The 19,335-nt window shown below is 41.1% G+C and overlaps 1 protein-coding gene across 1 annotated transcript in view; it reads left to right on the forward strand.

Moving 5' to 3' along the window:
- The window catches only part of LOC136880543 (hemolymph lipopolysaccharide-binding protein), an 89,612-nt gene that overhangs the window by 14,113 nt on the left and 56,164 nt on the right, over positions 1-19,335 (forward strand). The gene's annotated exons all lie outside the window — the stretch shown is intronic.

A 19,335-nucleotide genomic window follows, 5' to 3' on the forward strand; every position in this document is an offset into this window, starting at 1 on the left:
CCAGAGACTGGTTAGACTGTCACCCTATCTTGTGCTAACCTTTTCATTTATACATAACTACTACATCTGCCCTAATCTGCTTGTCATATTCATACCTTGGTCTGCCCCCTTCATTTCCTAATCTAATATTTCCTGCATCACCTGACTTTGTTCGACTGCACTCCATTAGTTTTGTTTTGGACTTATTTATTTTCATCTTGTACTCCTTCCCCAAGATTCTGTTCATACCATTCAGCAATTCCTCCAGATCGTTTGCAGAGTCAGACAAAATAACAATATCATCACCAAATTGCACAGTTTTGATTTCCTCTCCTTGGATTGTGATTCGCTTTCCGAATTCCTCTTTGATTTCCTTCATCGCCCGTTCTATCTAAACATTGAAAAGGAGAGGGGAAAACTGCAGTTTTGCCTCACTCCTTTCTGGATTGATGCTTTTTTTTCAAAGCCCTCTATTCTTATCACTGCCGACTTATTTTTGTACAGATTATAGATTACTCTCCTTTCTTGGTATCTGATCCCAATCACCTTCAGAATTTCAAATAGCTTGGTTCAATCAACATTATCGAACGCCTTTTTAGATCTACGGTCCTCTATGAACAGACGTAAAGTCAGAATTGCTTCACGTGTTCCTACATTTCTTCTGAAGCCAAATTGATCTTCTCCCAACCCAATTTCAGTTTGTCTTTACATTTTTCTATAAATAGTACGTGTTAGAAGTTTGCAGAGGTGAGATTCTTAACTAATTGTGCGGTAGTTTTCACACTTGTTAGCAATTATCAGAGATATGTTTTCAATATGGAATCAATATGGTATTAGTCCTTACACATTAAATGGAATAACCTCGCGATGCTAGTTTCTCCAAAACAGTCAGTAATTCTCAGAGCATGTTATCATTTTCCGGTGCCTTGTTCCTACTTAGATCTCTCAAAGCTCTGTCGAATTCTGACCTCAAAATTGGGTCTCCCACGTCATCAGCATCAAAAGCCTCTTCTTGTCCCAGAACCGTATCACCTACTTCTTTACCTTGATACAACTGTTGGACATGCTCCCATCACCTTTCTGCCTGTATTCTCTTCCTAGAATTGGTTTTCCACCTGAGCTCTTAATAATCATGCACCTAGTTTTCCTTTCTCCAACGGTTTCCTTAATTTTCCTGTGTGCGGCACTACCTTTACTAGGACCACAAAACCTTCAACATTCTTGCACTTCTCTTTCAGCCATTCTTCCTTAGCTGTCCTACACTGTCTATCAATTTCATTCTTTGTTCTTCCGTATTCTTTTCTGCCCTTCTCATTTTATGAATTCTTGAATTTTTCGTCGTTCGTCAATCAGGTATACTATTTCCTGAGTTATGCATTGATTCTTAGTTTTTTGTCCTTCGTGTGGCTATTTCTAGCCGAGTGCAGCCCTTGTAAGGCAGACCCTCCGATGAAGGTGGGCGGCATCTGCCATGTGTAGGTAACTGCGTGTTACTGTGAGGTGTGGGAGTTGCAGGGATGTTGGGGACAGCACAAACACCCAGCCCCCGGGCCATTGGAATTAACCAATGAAGGTTAAAATCCCCGACCCGGCCGGGAATCGAACCCGGGACCATCTGAACCGAAGGCCAGTACGCTGACCATTCAGCCAACGAGTCGGACGATTCTTAGTTAATCTTTTCTTTCTTCCTAACTTTTCTTCAGCAGCCTTACGAATACCATTCTTCACGACTGTCCATTCTTCCCCTTCGCCGTTTCCTTCAGCCTTTTCATTTAGTCCTTGTGCAACATGTTCCTTGAAACTATTTTTCACACTCTTTTCTCTATTTTTATTTATATTCTGAATATTCCACTTCTGATACCATATTGAAAACATATATATGATAATTGTAAATTTTTATTAATATATCCAGAGGTGATCTTCATATGTTAATTCATTTCTATGACGACAGGCCATAACCTGCAATGTAGATGAAACAATATTTATTCCATTGCAACACTAGCATGGTCTTGAGAATTACTGTCGGCTTGATGACTTGATATCTACCGGTACGCCATTATAGTCACAATAAGTCATCGTTAATTTAATTTAGCGTCGTCGTTACTGAAGTGGACGATTGTTCGTCTTAAATTTTGACAAAAGTCGTATTCCCTCAATTTTCGTGCACCAGCATTAATTTGGGCTTAGTTACGTCTTCCCACGTCGTGAGTTTCTTTTACCGCGTCTTACCATCGTGTTACATTTTCATGTATTCCTATCATCGTTAAATCCCGAACGGGTCCCCAGAATTGTAGGATTTCCATTACATTTGTCACACAGTAAGACAGAATGTAATTTGCTACAATAAAATTAAAGAAAATTATACAAAAAGTGCAGGAACATAACCACTAAAGTGCTTCACGTCGTTGTGTATCTCAATAAAAGTGTTCATCACATGAACTGCATAAAAGTTTAATATTTCCTTTTTTATTCTTCATCACTGCCAACTATTAACATGCATTTCTAAATTACATTTCCTGATATTTCGAAGTTCCGAGCCGTTGTTGTCCTTAATATTATTAGTTTTATTATTCTCTTTTAAACTTCTGCGTAACAAAAACTTTCCCACTATGATTCCATGAGCAATAGTATGTTTCTTCCATTACGTTTCTTCAATATCTCTCATGATGAACAACTTTTCATCCTCGGTATTTTACAATGGAATAACAAACAGTGACTTGTAGGGTGATCATAATGTCTCTTTTTCGGGGACACGAACTCTTTTTCATCGGGCATAAAAAGACGTCCGGGCGATTTTTTTGAAATTTCGGTAAATGTCCTCTTTCTTGGGATAGGGAGCAAATTTTAAATTTAAATCGTCATCGGTATATGAAGTAATCACAAGCAAAGCAAAGAGCCATGGTGACAGGAGTGGTGAGACTGTTTTCTTTAATTAATGTCGAATAGAAAAAAGAAAAACAATTTAAGTATAGACAATAATAACAATAACACCGGGTGGTGCAAAGGAAAGATTACAATATACATTATATACACATAGGCTCTACAGGTTAAGACTCTCTATCGTTCCCCTGTGGGTGGAGGTGGTAGAATACATACACGGTATTGCCTGCCTGTTGTAAAAGGCTACTAAAAGGGGGACCAGGTGCTTTCATCTTGGAAATGTTGGTAGGCGACCACGGGTCCCCCTATTGAATCTGTCATGTTCTTCGCCTTCATATTTCCTATCCAACCTCCCTTGGTTAACTCTCGTTATTTACCTACCCCGAACGTATTAGGTTTGCAAGACCTAGGGAGTCTCAGTTTCACGCCCTATGGCCCTTCCCTTTCTTGTGCCGATACCTTCATTCTTCGAAGTGTCGGACAACTTCCATTTTCCTTCTGATTAGTGTCAATAGAGGGTGATTGCCCAGTTGTACTTCCTCTTAAAACAATAATCATCACCACCCCGACTCTCAATAAGACAATTACATGCCCTGCATGTCTTCATTCAGTGCGAAGAACAAATTCCATGTGATCGGTTGTTGGTAAACCATAACAGAGCATTCTCAGAGAAGAAAACTTCATCTTCGTGCGTAGCTCGTATAGAGTTTGTGGAGGTGGTCTGAAACAGCTCTCTTTTAACAGTTCCCACATACATGCCTCGGATATAGTGAGGTTTGGACATCGAAGTGGGTATGGAAATTCAGAAAATCTTAACACAAGCCGATGTGGAAATATTTCTTCTATCAGTGCTCAGTTTTCTTGGCCTATGAGTGCGGTGGCTCCGTTCTGCTGGAACACTTGCTTATCAAATTCCAAATTGTTAATTTTATAAAACGTCTCTAGGTTTGTGTGAAATCACTCTATGACTCATTCCTTGAATATCATTGCGTTTATGGTTATTATGTGGGACCAATGGCTTGAAACTGCTGCCCACCTTCACTGAGTGGTTGTTTTTTTGCGTACCCGTCTATCTTTTTTCCAACCAAGAAAATGTATGTTTTGTTTGTTTACTTTTGTTATTTGTTTTGCGTCACACAAACACACGCATGTCTTATAGTGACGATGGGATGGGAATAGGCTAGGTTTGGGAAGGAAGCGAACGTGGTTTTAATTAAGGTACATCCCTAGCATTTGCCTGGAGTCAAATAGGAAACCACGGAAAACCATATTCAGGGCTACCGATAATGGAGTTTGAACCCACTATATCTTTAATGCAAGTGCATGTTAACAACTACGCGACCGAAACTGCGTGACGATCTCGCTCAGTAGTTTGTTACCGTGTCCACTGACCAGAACATGCCATTCATCACACCGCCATGAATTGTCACCCTTCATAAAGATTCGCCATCACATGTCCACAATACTGCAAGCGAGTCTGGGAATTCTGAGGCCTCAACTAGTATAGCACCTGTATGCGATAGCAGTGAGCTTTATCGTACGCATGAAACTGGCTCCTTTTCTCCTTTTTTTTACATTTGCTTTACGTCGTACCGACACAGATAGGTATTATGGCGACGATGGGATAGGGCAGGCATCGTCAATCGAGAGCGAAATGCCTTCGGAGCCAGTTTGCTCCCCGCTCTCGAGGAATGAGAGCAGCTTAGCGAGCAAGCAGGGGAAGAAGTAGGGGAAGTGCATGACGTAGTACGTACTGCAGGCCAGTGGCTCAAAGGTATAGCACGGGCCCGGTATGCAACCCGCCTGTCCGCTGCTCTCTTGTCACGTGACAAACAGCCGTCCCGAGCGGAGCAAGTAACACCGGCTCCCTAGAGCAACTACGTGATGACATTTAGAATAGGAAAGGGCTAGGAGTGACAAGGAAGCGGCCGTTGCCTTAATTATGGTACTGTCCCAGCATTTTCCTAGTATGAAAATGGTAAACCATGGAAAACCATCTTCAGGGCTGCCGACTGTGGGGTTCGAACGGATGAGAACCAGCGTGGTTTCAGACCACAGAGAGGCTGTCAGGATCAGATTTTCAGTAAGTTATGCGCCAGGTAATTGAAAACATGTTACGAGAGGAATAGAGAGTTGTATTTATGTTTCGTAGATCTACAGAAAGCATAGAACAGGGTACTGAGGGAAAAAAATGTTCGCCATACTGGGAGACTATGGAATTAAGGGAAGATTATTAAAATCAATCAAAGGCATTTATGTTGACAATTGGGTTGCAGTGAGAATTGGTGGTAGAATGAGCTCTTGGTTCAAGTTAGTTACAGGGATTAGACAAGGCTGTAATCTTTCACCTTTACTGTTCGTAGTTTACATGGATCATCTGCTAAAAGGTATAAAGTGGCAGGGACGTATTCAATTAGGTGGAAATGTAATAAGCAGTCTGGCCTATGCTGACGACTTGGTCTTAATGACAGATTGTGCCGAAAGCCTGCAGTATATCTTGGAACTTGAAAATACGTGCAATGAGTATGATATGAAAATAAGCCTTAAGAAGACTAAATTAATGTCAGTAGGTAAGAAATTCAACAGAATTGAATGTCAGATTGGTGATACAAAGCTGAATCAGGTAGATAGTTTTAAATATTTAGGTTGTGTGTTCTCCCAGGGTGGTAACATAGTAAGTGAGATTGAATCAAGGTGTTGTAAAGCTAATGCAGTGAGCTTGCAGTTGCGGTCAACACTATTCTGTAAGAAGGAAATCAGCTCCCGGACGAAACTATCTTTGCATCGGTGTGTTTTCAGACCAACTTTGCTTTACGGGAGCGAAAGCTGGGTGGACTCAGAATATCTTATTCATAAGTTAGAAGTAACACACATGAAAGTAGCGAGAATGATTGCTGGTACAAACACGTGGGAACAATGGCAGGAGGGTATTCGGAATGAGGAGATAAAGACTAAGTTAGGAATGAGTTCGATGGATGAAGCTGTACACATAAACCGACTTCGGTGGTAGGGTCATGTGAGGCGAGTGGAGGAGAGTAGGCTACCTAGGACAATAATGGACTCTGTTATGGAAGGTAAGAGAAGTAGAGGGGGACCAAGACGACGATGGTTAGACTCAGTTTCTAACGATTTAAAGATAAGAGGTACAGAACTTAATGAGGCCTCAACACTAGATGCAAATAGAGGATTGTGGCGACGTTTAGTAAATTCACAGAAGCTTGCAGACTGAAAGTTGAAAGGCATAGTGATCTATAATGATAATGTATGTATGTTTTTCTAGAAGGGTCTGCTATTCAGAAGTGCTCGTAAGAATACGTTTTGCTGTAAAACGGGTTTCTATCATTAGATACAGTATTTGCAACATCGAAAATCTTTAATGCTACAGAAGTACAAAATGACACCATGATGACCGGGCTGAGAGGCTCAGACTAAGAGCGTTGGCCTTCTGAGGCTAAGCTGACACGTTCGACCCCGGCTCAGACCAGTGGTATGTGAAGGTACTCAAATACAATATGTCCGTGTAGGTAGATTTGCAAGCACGTACAAAACCCTGAGGCACAACATTCTGGCACATCGATATGGAAAACCCTTAAAATAGTAGGACCAGTAACTTTTTTTAACCACAATGCTTGTTTATTGTATCTGTACTTCATGATATTTAAAACTGTACTTGAAAGACTAACCTCAATATTTCGTTTTGCTCTTGGATATTTGAGGATCATTCATTCTGTAAATCGAGGTTTATGGAACAAGGCTAAAAGTCGACACAAGAAACTTGTTACATAAGAGCCTCTTAATTAGCCTTGTCATCTTATTATGAGTTCATAACCACACGAACACTTAAGACTTAACTGGGACCATTTCTTCCCACACTAAGCCATCATGTTGAATAGTTCACTTGTCTTTGTGTTGCCGAGTAGTCTATTTTACCTATCAAACCTAAAATTCTCAAATCACTACCTAATTCGATAAAGAGGTATCGTGTGATTGAGTTAATGTTCTACGTCTATCGTTACAATGGGAGATGAATGTCATAACCCAAGTTTCGTGATGACGCTTATCTATTGAGCAGAAGTGTGACAGGCTTCAGTAGCCGGCACAATATCTATCCTCGCCGCTAGATGTGGGCTTCGTTCATTCTATTCCTGACCCCGTCGAATGACTGGAAACAGGCTGTGGATGTTCACATCAGATAGTGACAGCTTGAAGCATTATTGCTACCACGTTAATTTCCTCATTTCTTTTCAGTTTGTCGACAGTTCTATATACATTTATTATGATAAAAACTAAGATATAAGTGTATTTCATTGACTATAGAGACTGAGATGATTGCACTTTCTTCTCTATCCACACACTAAAAATTAAAATGAAAACACGTGTTGTTGAAATTAGTCAACATTACTTTCAGTAATCAAATGATACATCTTCCTGATATGTTGGCATACTTTGTAACAACTCTCGGTGTTTACACATAGTTTCAGCGTTTCGTCTTGAGTAGTATAAGTGGACAGTTCAGCTGCCGCCTCCGCCTCCAGCCCTCCGCAGAAGCATCCTCCTCTTCCACACGCCCCTCCGCAGAGGCATCCTCCACCTCCACACGCTCTCGGGAGAGGCCTCCGCCGCATTGACTGCGCTGGCTAAGAGCGCGAGCCTAACCTCACATCCGCCATCTTGGAGAGGCTTCACCTAACTCTTTATGCGTAAGAGAGCTAGCCTAAACTCATGGAGGGGATTAACCTCAGTTTTACAACCAGATGCCCTTCCCGACGCCAATTGCACAAGATGGCGGCTATACACGGCTCCTTCTAAGACTCCTTAAGGGTGCTTGCGCAAGATGGTGACTGCAAGATGGCTGCTATACATAGGCTCTTATGAAACGCCCTATGGATGTTTGCGCAAGATGGCGGCTATCTAATTCCACAAGATGGCGACTATATATGGCTCCATATGAGACGCCTTAAGGGCACTGCGCAAGATGGTGGCCGCAAGATGGCTGCTGCTCTTATAAAGAAAGATAGCTTAGAGGCTAACGTGCCGTGCTGGAACCAACGGTTCGATTTATTAAATTTAGGGCTTAAATGCAAAATGTTAAATATCTCGAAAACGGTGCGTCGTAGAGCAAAACGGCCAACGTTTTCTGCCTAAAACGTAGGTTCGCTGTATCAGGAACATGATAGCATAGGAAAAAAATAGTCTAATAATGAGATCAACGGTTCGGTTCCTATTTAGGTCCTTTGGCATTTGGTCTGTTCTAGCCTGTTATGTTGTGTCTTGGAGCAAGTTTTCGTAACTTCATCAGGTCTTGCTATGGTATAGAGTATAACGTGCCGTGCTAGAAACAACGGTTCGATTCATTAAATTTGGGGCTTAAATGCAAAATGTTAAATATCTCGAAAACGGTGCGTCGTACAGCAAAACGGACAAATTTTTTCTGCCTAATACTTAGGTTTGCTGTATCAGGAACATGATAGCATAAGAAAAAAGTAGTCTAAAAATGAAATCAACGGTTTGGTTCCTACTTAGGCCCTTTGGTATTTGGTCTGTTTTAGCCTGTTATGCTGTGTCTTCGAGCAAGTTTTCGTAACTTGCTCAGGGCTTGCTATGGTATAGAGTATAACGTGCTGTTCTAGAAACAACGGTTCGATTAATTAAATTTGGGGCTCAAATGCAAAATGTTAAATATCTCGAAAACGGTGCGTCGTAGAGGAAAACGGACAAAATTTTTCTGCCCAAGACATAGGTTCGCTCTATCAGTAACATGATAGCATAAGAAGAAATTAGTCTAATAATATTAACGGTTCGGTTCCTGATAGGCCCTTTGGCATTTGGTCTATTTTAGCCTGTTATGTTGTGTCTTGGAGCAAGTTTTCGTAACTTGATCAGGGCTTGCTATGGTATAGAGTATAACGTGCCATGCTAGAAACAACGGTTCGATTCATTAAATTTGGGGCTTAAATGCAAAATGTTAAATATCTCGAAAACGGTGCGTCGTAGAGCAAAACGGACAAAATGTTTCTGCCGAATACTTACGTACGCTGTGTCGGGAACATGATAGCATAAGAAAAAAGTAGTCTAATGATGAGCCTGTTATGTTGTGTCTGGAGCAACTTCTTATAACTTGATCTGTTCTTGCAAAGTCATAGGGTGAAATAAGGCAGGGCTATACTCTATTTGTACAGACCTTAAGTAGAGGTCTGCCTCAGGGGCTCACAACGTGTAACTTATAACCTATTAGTTTGATCAGCCTGAAATTCGAGAAATGAGGCAAGGGTTATTATGTAGGATAACTGCTATACTCTATTCGTACAGACCAGATGGCGACTGCTCTTATGGATAAAGCTGGCTGAGGAGGCCTACTACACAAGATGGCGGCTCTACACAGGCTCTTATGAAGAAAGCTTATGAAGAAAGCTAGCTTACAAGTTACTGCACAAGATGGCGGCTGTACATAGGCTGTTATGACTTCCTCCTCCTCTTCCTTCTCTGTCAAGGCATAGCTTTATCTCTCTATCAAACAAGTTTAAACATGCATTCTACTGCGCAAGATGGCGGCTCTACACAGGCTCTTATGAAGAAAGCTAGCTTACAAGTTACTGCACAAGATGGCGGCTATACATATGCTGTTATGATTTCCTCCTCCTCCTCTTCCTTCTCTAACTAGTTTAAACATGCATTCTACTGCGCAAGATGGCGGTTATACACAGGCTCTCATGAAGAGACCTAGCTTAGAGGCTACAGCACAAGGTGGCAGCTATACATAGGCTGTTATGACCTCCTCCGCTGTCAAGGCATACCTCTATCGAACATGCATCGTGAAGGCAAGAATGAGCACGTGCTGCAGCGATGGCGTTATTGTGCATGTTTAGACTTGATCGTTTTCTCAAGAATGAGTAGGTGTAGTGTAAGGAATGCAGTAAGTACAACATATTTGAATGCAATAATATATTTATTTACAATGTACTACAACAGATTTCGTTTTGCTGCTGACAAGGTTGCTATGCTTCTTAACAGCTTTCTGCGGCATGCTTCTGAAATTTTAATGTCTCCTGCTACATTGAAATTAAACAAAACATTTAGAAATGTATTATACTATGTATGTTATGCTTTACAAAGAAGATAATGCACTTCTTACCTTGTTGTTTTTCCTTTTCTGAATCATCATCATCATCATCATCATCATCATCATCATCATGTACTAGGAAAGTTTATCCATACACTGTATACAGTGTTCAATCTTCGGATTTGATCCATCCCAACCATCATCATCGCCATTTTCCCCTCGATGCTTGTAATGACGTTGACAGGTTCTGCATTAGTCTACATCGATTAACATCTTACTATGGAGAGGAAGGATCTCTCGAAAATTATTTACGAAAGGAGCAGCGTACGTAGATAAAAATCCTGGTGGTAAACATTGAATCAGATGTTTTTTCATCAAGGTTTCATGTTTATAGAACATTTTAATAGCCTTACTTACTTGTGTGAGATAAGATGTTGCCTATTAGCATGCGAACCGCATGCACATTGACAGTTTTGTTCGTTGCTCTGTTCCATAGCGTACGATGTCGAAGCACACACTAATGTTGATGATAAAGGACTATTCCGTAGGAGGAGGGATTGAGTTAACCTTAGTAACTGCGAGGAGGAGGAGGAGGAGGAGGAGGAACGTAGCTGACCTGTGAGGCGGAGGAGAAGGTACAAGGCTATGTCCGGTCGTTGGAGGAGGAGGAGGAGGAGGGAGAGGAGGAAGCTGTTTTGTCAAGACAAGCTCTTACTAGAATTGGTTGTAGAACAAGACGAAACATGTTGGCTATCAGTGTTCAGAACAGAAACATTATAAGATTAATCTCTCTGTTGATACAGTCGTACTCAGCGCACACACATAGAACTGCAAATGTTGTATTTCTCTATCCGACATAATTCTTCTTATTCACTGCAGATAAAATCATTTTACTACTTTGCAGAGGACACTTTTGTCTTAAGAAGTTAAAGTTTGCGGGATTCGAACACATGCAACAGAAAAACAATCTGTATAGATTTCGAACTCTGATTTAGTTACAATAGAAGAACACAGATTCAAACCCTGTTCTCTTATCAAAAACACGGAAAGTAAAATTAAACAGCACGCTGGTGCTATAAGAAATACACTGCTTACATTTAAGTCACTAGCAGTCGAACAAATTATCGGATAAACCTGTAACTTGAAATTTCGGTTCGGAAACATATTATTTTAATCTGTTAGCATGGGTTACAAGCATGTAGCTTGTGCAGGAGAGGGCTACTATGCAAAATGCTGAACCAAAAAGTAATTGTGCTACACACATAATAGAGAATAGGACCTAAGGGTTCTATCTTATTAGAAGGGCAAAATGATGAAAGGACTCTTCCTCCTCCTCCTCCTCCTCCTCCTCCTCCTCCTCCTCCTCCTCCTCCTCCTCCTCCTCCTATCCGCGTCTTCCTCCTCTTCCTCTTCCTCTTCCTGACCGCGTCCTCCTCCTCCTCCTTCTCCTCCTCCTCCTAGAAGCAGTTAGCTGAAGTTGGTACATTTTTAACAGCAGCAACACCTTCATCGATTGTTATCAGCAAGAACGCTTCTACTTTGTTAAGTGTAGCAAATTAATCTCTAGTGGTAAATGGTTTTGTGTTCAGAACCGAAAAATTTATACCACACTTAACAGGGAATGGAACCCAGGGGTTACGTCTTATCAGAATTATCTAATAAATAATAAAATCCCCGACTTATTAGTGGAGCAATGAGTTGCGTTTTCCTAACAGAAATCAGTATCTGCTCGATAGTTTTTAGTGTTTGGAACACTGAACTTTTGAAGATGGCTGCAGTGAGGTTAGCGATGTTCTGTTGTTTGATTTTAAATTCCAAGCTACGACATGCATAAGGTGGTAGCAGTGAGGTTTAGTGTCCTAAAGACGGCAGCAGTGAGGTTAGCGATGCTCTATTGTCCTTAAAAGTGAGGTTTGGGTCCGTCAAGGTGACAGCTGTCAAAAATCACGTGGCTTTGTTTACAAACAAGAGCACGTGGTCGTGACGTCACAGGCATGTACTATGCTACGTCAACCCGCGAAGTTTAAAATCCACGCCCACGTAGTTAGAACTCGTTAAAAGCACTAAGATGGTCAATTCTGCGCTCTACGTCGTTAAGAGCAGCATTAAGAATAGCTATGTTTATAAATCTTGTGAACATAGCAGTAGTAAATTGAAAAATTGCTAGAGCGTGTACGCATCACCTATCGATTTTGCATGCATCGACTATCATATTAAACTTCTTCCGCTAGAGTGTACAACGATCGCAATTGTGTGCTGCTACCTTAGCATGACCTATGTGCACGAACTTAAAGCACAAAGAATAGCTATGTTTAAAAGCGTGTACACATCACGTATCGATGATGTACGCATCGACTATCGTACTAAACTTCTTCCGCTAGAGCATGCGGCAATCGCATATGTTTTGCTACCTTAGCATAACCTATGTTCACAAATTTAAAGCACAAGGAATAGCCATGCTTAAAAGCGTGTACACATCACCTATAAATTTTGCATGCATCGTACTAAACATCTTCCGCTAGATTGTGCAGCAATCGTATGAGTCTGCTGCTATCTTAGCATAACCTATGCGCACGAACTTAAATCATAAAGAATAGCGATGTCTAAAAATCTTGTGAACATAGCAGCAGTAAGAATAACGATGTTTAAAAGCGTGCACACATCAGCTATCAATGATGCATACATCGACTATCGTACTAAATTTATTCCGCTAGAATGTACAATGTTCGCAGGTGTGTTGTGTTGCTATCTTAGCATGACCTATGTGCACTAACGTAAGGATGTAGGTGCGAAATTTAAAATCTACGGCTGTTGACGAGTTCTAACTACTTGGGCGTGGATTTTGAAGTTCGCGTGCTGACGTAGCATACCACGTGACCGTGACGTCACAACCACGTGCTCTTGTTTGTAAACAAAGACATGTGCTTTTTGACTGCTGTCACCTTGACGGACCCTAACCTCACTTTTAAGCACAACAGAACATCGATAACCTCACTGCTGCCATCTTCAAAAGTTCAGTGTTCCAAACACTAAAAACTATCAAGCAGATACTGATTTCTGTTAGGAAAACGCAACTCATTGCTCCACTAATAGATCGGGGATTTTATTATTTATTAGATAATTCTGATAAGACGTGACCCCTGGGTTCCATTCCCTGTTATGTGTGGTATAAATTTTTCAGTTCTGAACACAAAACCATTTACCACTAGAGATTAATTTGCTACACTTAACAAAGTAGAAGCGTTCTTGCTGATAACAATCGATGAAGGTGTTGCTGCTGTTAAAAATGTACCAACTTCAGCTAACTGCTTCTAGGAGGAGGAGGAGAAGGAGGAGGAGGAGGACGCGGTCAGGAAGAGGAAGAGGAAGAGGAGGAAGACGCGGATAGGAGGAGGAGGAGGAGGAGGAGGAGGAGGAGGAGGAGGAGGAGGAAGAGTCCTTTCATCATTTTGCCCTTCTAATAAGATAGAACCCTTAGGTCCTATTCTCTATTATGTGTGTAGCACAATTACTTTTTGGTTCAGCATTTTGCATAGTAGCCCTCTCCTGCACAAGCTACATGCTTGTAACCCATGCTAACAGATTAAAATAATATGTTTCCGAACCGAAATTTCAAGTTACAGGTTTATCCGATAATTTGTTCGACTGCTAGTGACTTAAATGTAAGCAGTGTATTTCTTATAGCACCAGCGTGCTGTTTAATTTTACTTTCCGTGTTTTTGATAAGAGAACAGGGTTTGAATCTGTGTTCTTCTATTGTAACTAAATCAGAGTTCGAAATCTATACAGATTGTTTTTCTGTTGCATGTGTTCGAATCCCGCAAACTTTAACTTCTTAAGACAAAAGTGTCCTCTGCAAAGTAGTAAAATGATTTTATCTGCAGTGAATAAGAAGAATTATGTCGGATAGAGAAATGCAACATTTGCAGTTCTATGTGTGTGCGCTGAGTACGACTGTATCAACAGAGAGATTAATCTTATAATGTTTCTGTTCTGAACACTGATAGCCAACATGTTTCGTCTTGTTCTACAACCAATTCTAGTAAGAGCTTGTCTTGACAAAACAGCTTCCTCCTCTCCCTCCTCCTCCTCCTCCTCCAACGACCGGACATAGCCTTGTACCTTCTCCTCCGCCTCACAGGTCAGCTACGTTCCTCCTCCTCCTCCTCCTCCTCCTCGCAGTTACTAAGGTTAACTCAATCCCTCCTCCTACGGAATAGTCCTTTATCATCAACATTAGTGTGTGCTTCGACATCGTACGCTATGGAACAGAGCAACGAACAAAACTGTCAATGTGCATGCGGTTCGCATGCTAATAGGCAACATCTTATCTCACACAAGTAAGTAAGGCTATTAAAATGTTCTATAAACATGAAACCTTGATGAAAAAACATCTGATTCAATGTTTACCACCAGGATTTTTATCTACGTACGCTGCTCCTTTCGTAAATAATTTTCGAGAGATCCTTCCTCTCCATAGTAAGATGTTAATCGATGTAGACTAATGCAGAACCTGTCAACGTCATTACAAGCATCGAGGGGAAAATGGCGATGATGATGGTTGGGATGGATCAAATCCGAAGATTGAACACTGTATACAGTGTATGGATAAACTTTCCTAGTACATGATGATGATGATGATGATGATGATGATGATGATGATTCAGAAAAGGAAAAACAACAAGGTAAGAAGTGCATTATCTTCTTTGTAAAGCATAACATACATAGTATAATACATTTCTAAATGTTTTGTTTAATTTCAATGTAGCAGGAGACATTAAAATTTCAGAAGCATGCCGCAGAAAGCTGTTAAGAAGCATAGCAACCTTGTCAGCAGCAAAACGAAATCTGTTGTAGTACATTGTAAATAAATATATTATTGCATTCAAATATGTTGTACTTACTGCATTCCTTACACTACACCTACTCATTCTTGAGAAAACGATCAAGTCTAAACATGCACAATAACGCCATCGCTGCAGCACGTGCTCATTCTTGCCTTCACGATGCATGTTCGATAGAGGTATGCCTTGACAGCGGAGGAGGTCATAACAGCCTATGTATAGCTGCCACCTTGTGCTGTAGCCTCTAAGCTAGGTCTCTTCATGAGAGCCTGTGTATAACCGCCATCTTGCGCAGTAGAATGCATGTTTAAACTAGTTAGAGAAGGAAGAGGAGGAGGAGGAAATCATAACAGCATATGTATAGCCGCCATCTTGTGCAGTAACTTGTAAGCTAGCTTTCTTCATAAGAGCCTGTGTAGAGCCGCCATCTTGCGCAGTAGAATGCATGTTTAAACTTGTTTGATAGAGAGATAAAGCTATGCCTTGACAGAGAAGGAAGAGGAGGAGGAAGTCATAACAGCCTATGTACAGCCGCCATCTTGTGCAGTAACTTGTAAGCTAGCTTTCTTCATAAGCTTTCTTCATAAGAGCCTGTGTAGAGCCGCCATCTTGTGTAGTAGGCCTCCTCAGCCAGCTTTATCCATAAGAGCAGTCGCCATCTGGTCTGTACGAATAGAGTATAGCAGTTATCCTACATAATAACCCTTGCCTCATTTCTCGAATTTCAGGCTGATCAAACTAATAGGTTATAAGTTACACGTTGTGAGCCCCTGAGGCAGACCTCTACTTAAGGTCTGTACAAATAGAGTATAGCCCTGCCTTATTTCACCCTATGACTTTGCAAGAACAGATCAAGTTATAAGAAGTTGCTCCAGACACAACATAACAGGCTCATCATTAGACTACTTTTTTCTTATGCTATCATGTTCCCGACACAGCGTACGTAAGTATTCGGCAGAAACATTTTGTCCGTTTTGCTCTACGACGCACCGTTTTCGGGATATTTAACATTTTGCATTTAAGCCCCAAATTTAATGAATCGAACCGTTGTTTCTAGCATGGCACGTTATACTCTATACCATAGCAAGCCCTGATCAAGTTACGAAAACTTGCTCCAAGACACAACATAACAGGCTAAAATAGACCAAATGCCAAAGGGCCTATCAGGAACCGAACCGTTAGTATTATTAGACTAATTTCTTCTTATGCTATCATGTTACTGATAGAGCGAACCTATGTCTTGGGCAGAAAAATTTTGTCCGTTTTACTCTACGACGCACCGTTTTCGAGATATTTAACATTTTGCATTTAAGCCCCAAATTTAATGAATCGAACCGTTGTTTCTAGCACGGCATGTTATACTCTATACCATAGCAAGACTTGATGAAGTTATGAAAACTTGCTCCAAGACACAACATAAGAGGCTAATACAGACCAAATGCCAAAGGGCCTAAGCAGGAACCGAACCGTTGATCTCATTAGACTACTCTTTTCTTATGCTATCATGTTCCTGATACAGCGAACCCAAGTATTAGGCAGAAAAATTTTGTCCGTTTTGCTGTACGACGCACCGTTTTCGAGATATTTAACATTTTGCATTTAAGCCCTAAATTTAATAAATCGAACCATTTTTTCTAGCACGGCACGTTAGCCTCTAAGCTAGTTTTCTTTATAAAAGCAGCACCCATCTTGCGGCCACCATCTTGCGCAAGCACCCTTAAGGCGTCTCATAAGGAGCCATGTATAGTCGCCATCTTGTAGAATTAGATAGCCGCCATATTGCGCAAGCGTCCCTAGGGAGTCTCATAAGAGCCTATGTATAGCAGCCATCTTGCAGTCACCATCTTGCGCAAGCACCCTTAAGGCATCTCGTAAGGAGCCGTGTATAGTCACCATCTTGTGCAATTGGCGTCGGGAAGGGCATCCAGCCGTAAAACTGAGGTTATGCTCCTCCATGAGGTTAGGCTTGCTGTCTTGTGCGTCAAAAGTTAGGTTAAGCCCCTCCAAGATGACGGATGTTAGGTTAGTTTCGCGTCAGGAAGGGCATCCGGCTGTAAAAATGTGGTTAATCCCCTCCATAAGTTTAGGCTAGCTCTCTTACACATAAAAAGTTAGGTTAAGCCCCTCCAAGATGGCGGATGTGAGGTTAGGCTCGCGCTCTTAGCCAGCGCAGTCAGTGCGGCGGAGGCCTCTCCCGAGAGCGTGTGGAGGTGGAGGCGGAGGAGGCCTCTGCTGAGGGGCATGTGGAGGAGGAGGAGGCCTCTGCGGAGGGCCGGAGTCGGGGGCGGCAGGTGAACTGTCCACTTATACTACTGTCTTGGAATATTAACTCCTGACCGCCAATATATCTTGCTTTCCTTTGAGATTACTACGTTGTGTGCTAGTCCTCAAGGAAATAATCACAACGAATTAAATTACACCACAGGAAAAAGCAGGTTGGATCAATCAATTCTAGAATGGAGAAAATCTCTGAAAGTTACCGATCTCAGTCTCAAAATGAGATGTGAACCATCTTGTCGGATGAACGTTCATTGTACCGTAGTGCCACTAAGCCAAGGTCACTTCGTTTCACTGCAGCCGAGTACGCCGCTCCTGCATGGGGTGCATCAACACATGCAAAGCAGGTTTACAGAGCCCTCATTACAGGCTACCTCTAACTTGCTACCGGTACCATCTGTACGCCCTTATGCGGCCAGAGATAAGAAGGAAAGTTGTTGCAGAAGCAGCAAGGAACAAGCAAGATGTGGTCTTTAGGCACCCTCTGCATGGCCATCAACAGGTCAGTTGTAGACTTCCATCCCGTCATAGCTTTCTGACAGGAGCAACATTTATAGAAGGAAGTGGGGAAGCTAGAAGAGCTACCGCCGGGACATAATTTGTTTTTACCTGTGTGGAAGACTTTGAAAAGGCTCCGCACTGGGTTTCGAAATGCAAAACCATTCTTCAGCGATGGGATTGCTCGCGGAAGGAGAAAACACCCCGTGTTCGTGTAGGATAATGAAAGAATCTCAGCATTCACTTACTTGTGTAAATCTGGCCCAACCCTGGACAGAAGAAGATAGTTTGCTGGAAAATGCAAAAAACAGTCAACATAGCAACAGTTTGGATTGAAATCGTGTTACTCGGACAAGAAAAAGAAAAATTGCAAGCTAAACAAAGACAACACCATGAACAAATTGTTAGATACTGGTTTAATGGTTTCCTCCTAGGAAATAGGCCCACTTATTTCACCACTTTAAGTGATACCCTGTTACATTCATTTCTTGCTTCAATTTATTTTCCTGGATCACTATTTCCCAAGTGAACATGGCAAAAAGAACGGATATTTTCACACAACCAGGTATTTTTGACCTATGTACCAATTGCTGCACCGTAAAGAAGATGGAGGTTGACAGTTCGAATACAGATAGAAATTAATCCAAGATAAGATGCTCATGATCGGTCAGTGGAGTTTATGATAATGATAATGATAATAATAATAATAATAATAATAATAATAATAATAATAATAATAATAATAATAATAATTTCGTGTGGCTATTTCTAGCCGAGTGCAGCCCTTGTAAGGCAGACCCTCCGATGAGGGTGGGTGGCATCTGCCACGTGCAGGTAACTGCATGTTATTGTGGTGGAGGATAGTGTTATATGTGGTGTGTGAGTTGCAGGGATGTTGGGGACAGCACAAATACCCAGCCCCAGAGCCATTGGAATTAACCAATATAGGTTAAAATCCGCGACCCGGCCTGGAATCGAACCCTGGACCCTGTGAACCGAAGGCCAGTACACTGACCATTGAGCCAACGAGTCGGACGGAGTTTTTGATTATGTGCAATAATAAATGAATGATTAATATTGTGTTAAAATAAATAAAGTGCTTTCGTATCGTCATTTGTTGATACTTTTTTTATTTAACGAAAAGTTTAACACATGTTCAACCCTTCAAAAATCCCTGCAAGATCTGAAACCACAATTTTGGGATCCAGAGGCCAACACTTTACCACTGATCCAGAGATAGCACAATATTTCCTGCAGAGACATAGTTCTTGTAATATGGGCTGTGTTTGTAGTAAGAAATTCTCTTATGTTTCAACATGAAAAAAACAAAAAATGAAAAAAAAGGAATCGACAAACTCATGGAAATTAATGCTTTCTATGAGTAAAAGAGTATTTTAGCTTAATGCAATTTTGATATCATTCAGCTTATGTCCGTTTTTGCAACACTGCTTACAATAATTACAAAATTTTCATGACGTTAGGCGACCGAACCTTCAATAAGGATCAAAATTCACGGGCAAGGTATTGTACACATAGTTTCTCTTAACTTTCTTCGGAGAATTTATACTTTCAGTAATTACAAAAAGAGTTTATGAATGGACTGGGGAAGAATGAAAAATGAAATATTTTGGCGTAATATGGAGATGAACATGAAATGATTTCAGACCTTTTAGTGCCTGATTAGAGATATTGCAGTATTTCCCTATATTTTCCAACTTGAGGAACAGTTTTCTAGATAGGAGTTAAAATATGCAAATCTTTCAACTGAACCACCTTTTTACGAAAACAGCCCTTTCT

This window comes from Anabrus simplex, chromosome 1, assembly GCF_040414725.1.
Source record: "Anabrus simplex isolate iqAnaSimp1 chromosome 1, ASM4041472v1, whole genome shotgun sequence".
Taxonomy (NCBI): domain Eukaryota; kingdom Metazoa; phylum Arthropoda; class Insecta; order Orthoptera; family Tettigoniidae; genus Anabrus; species Anabrus simplex.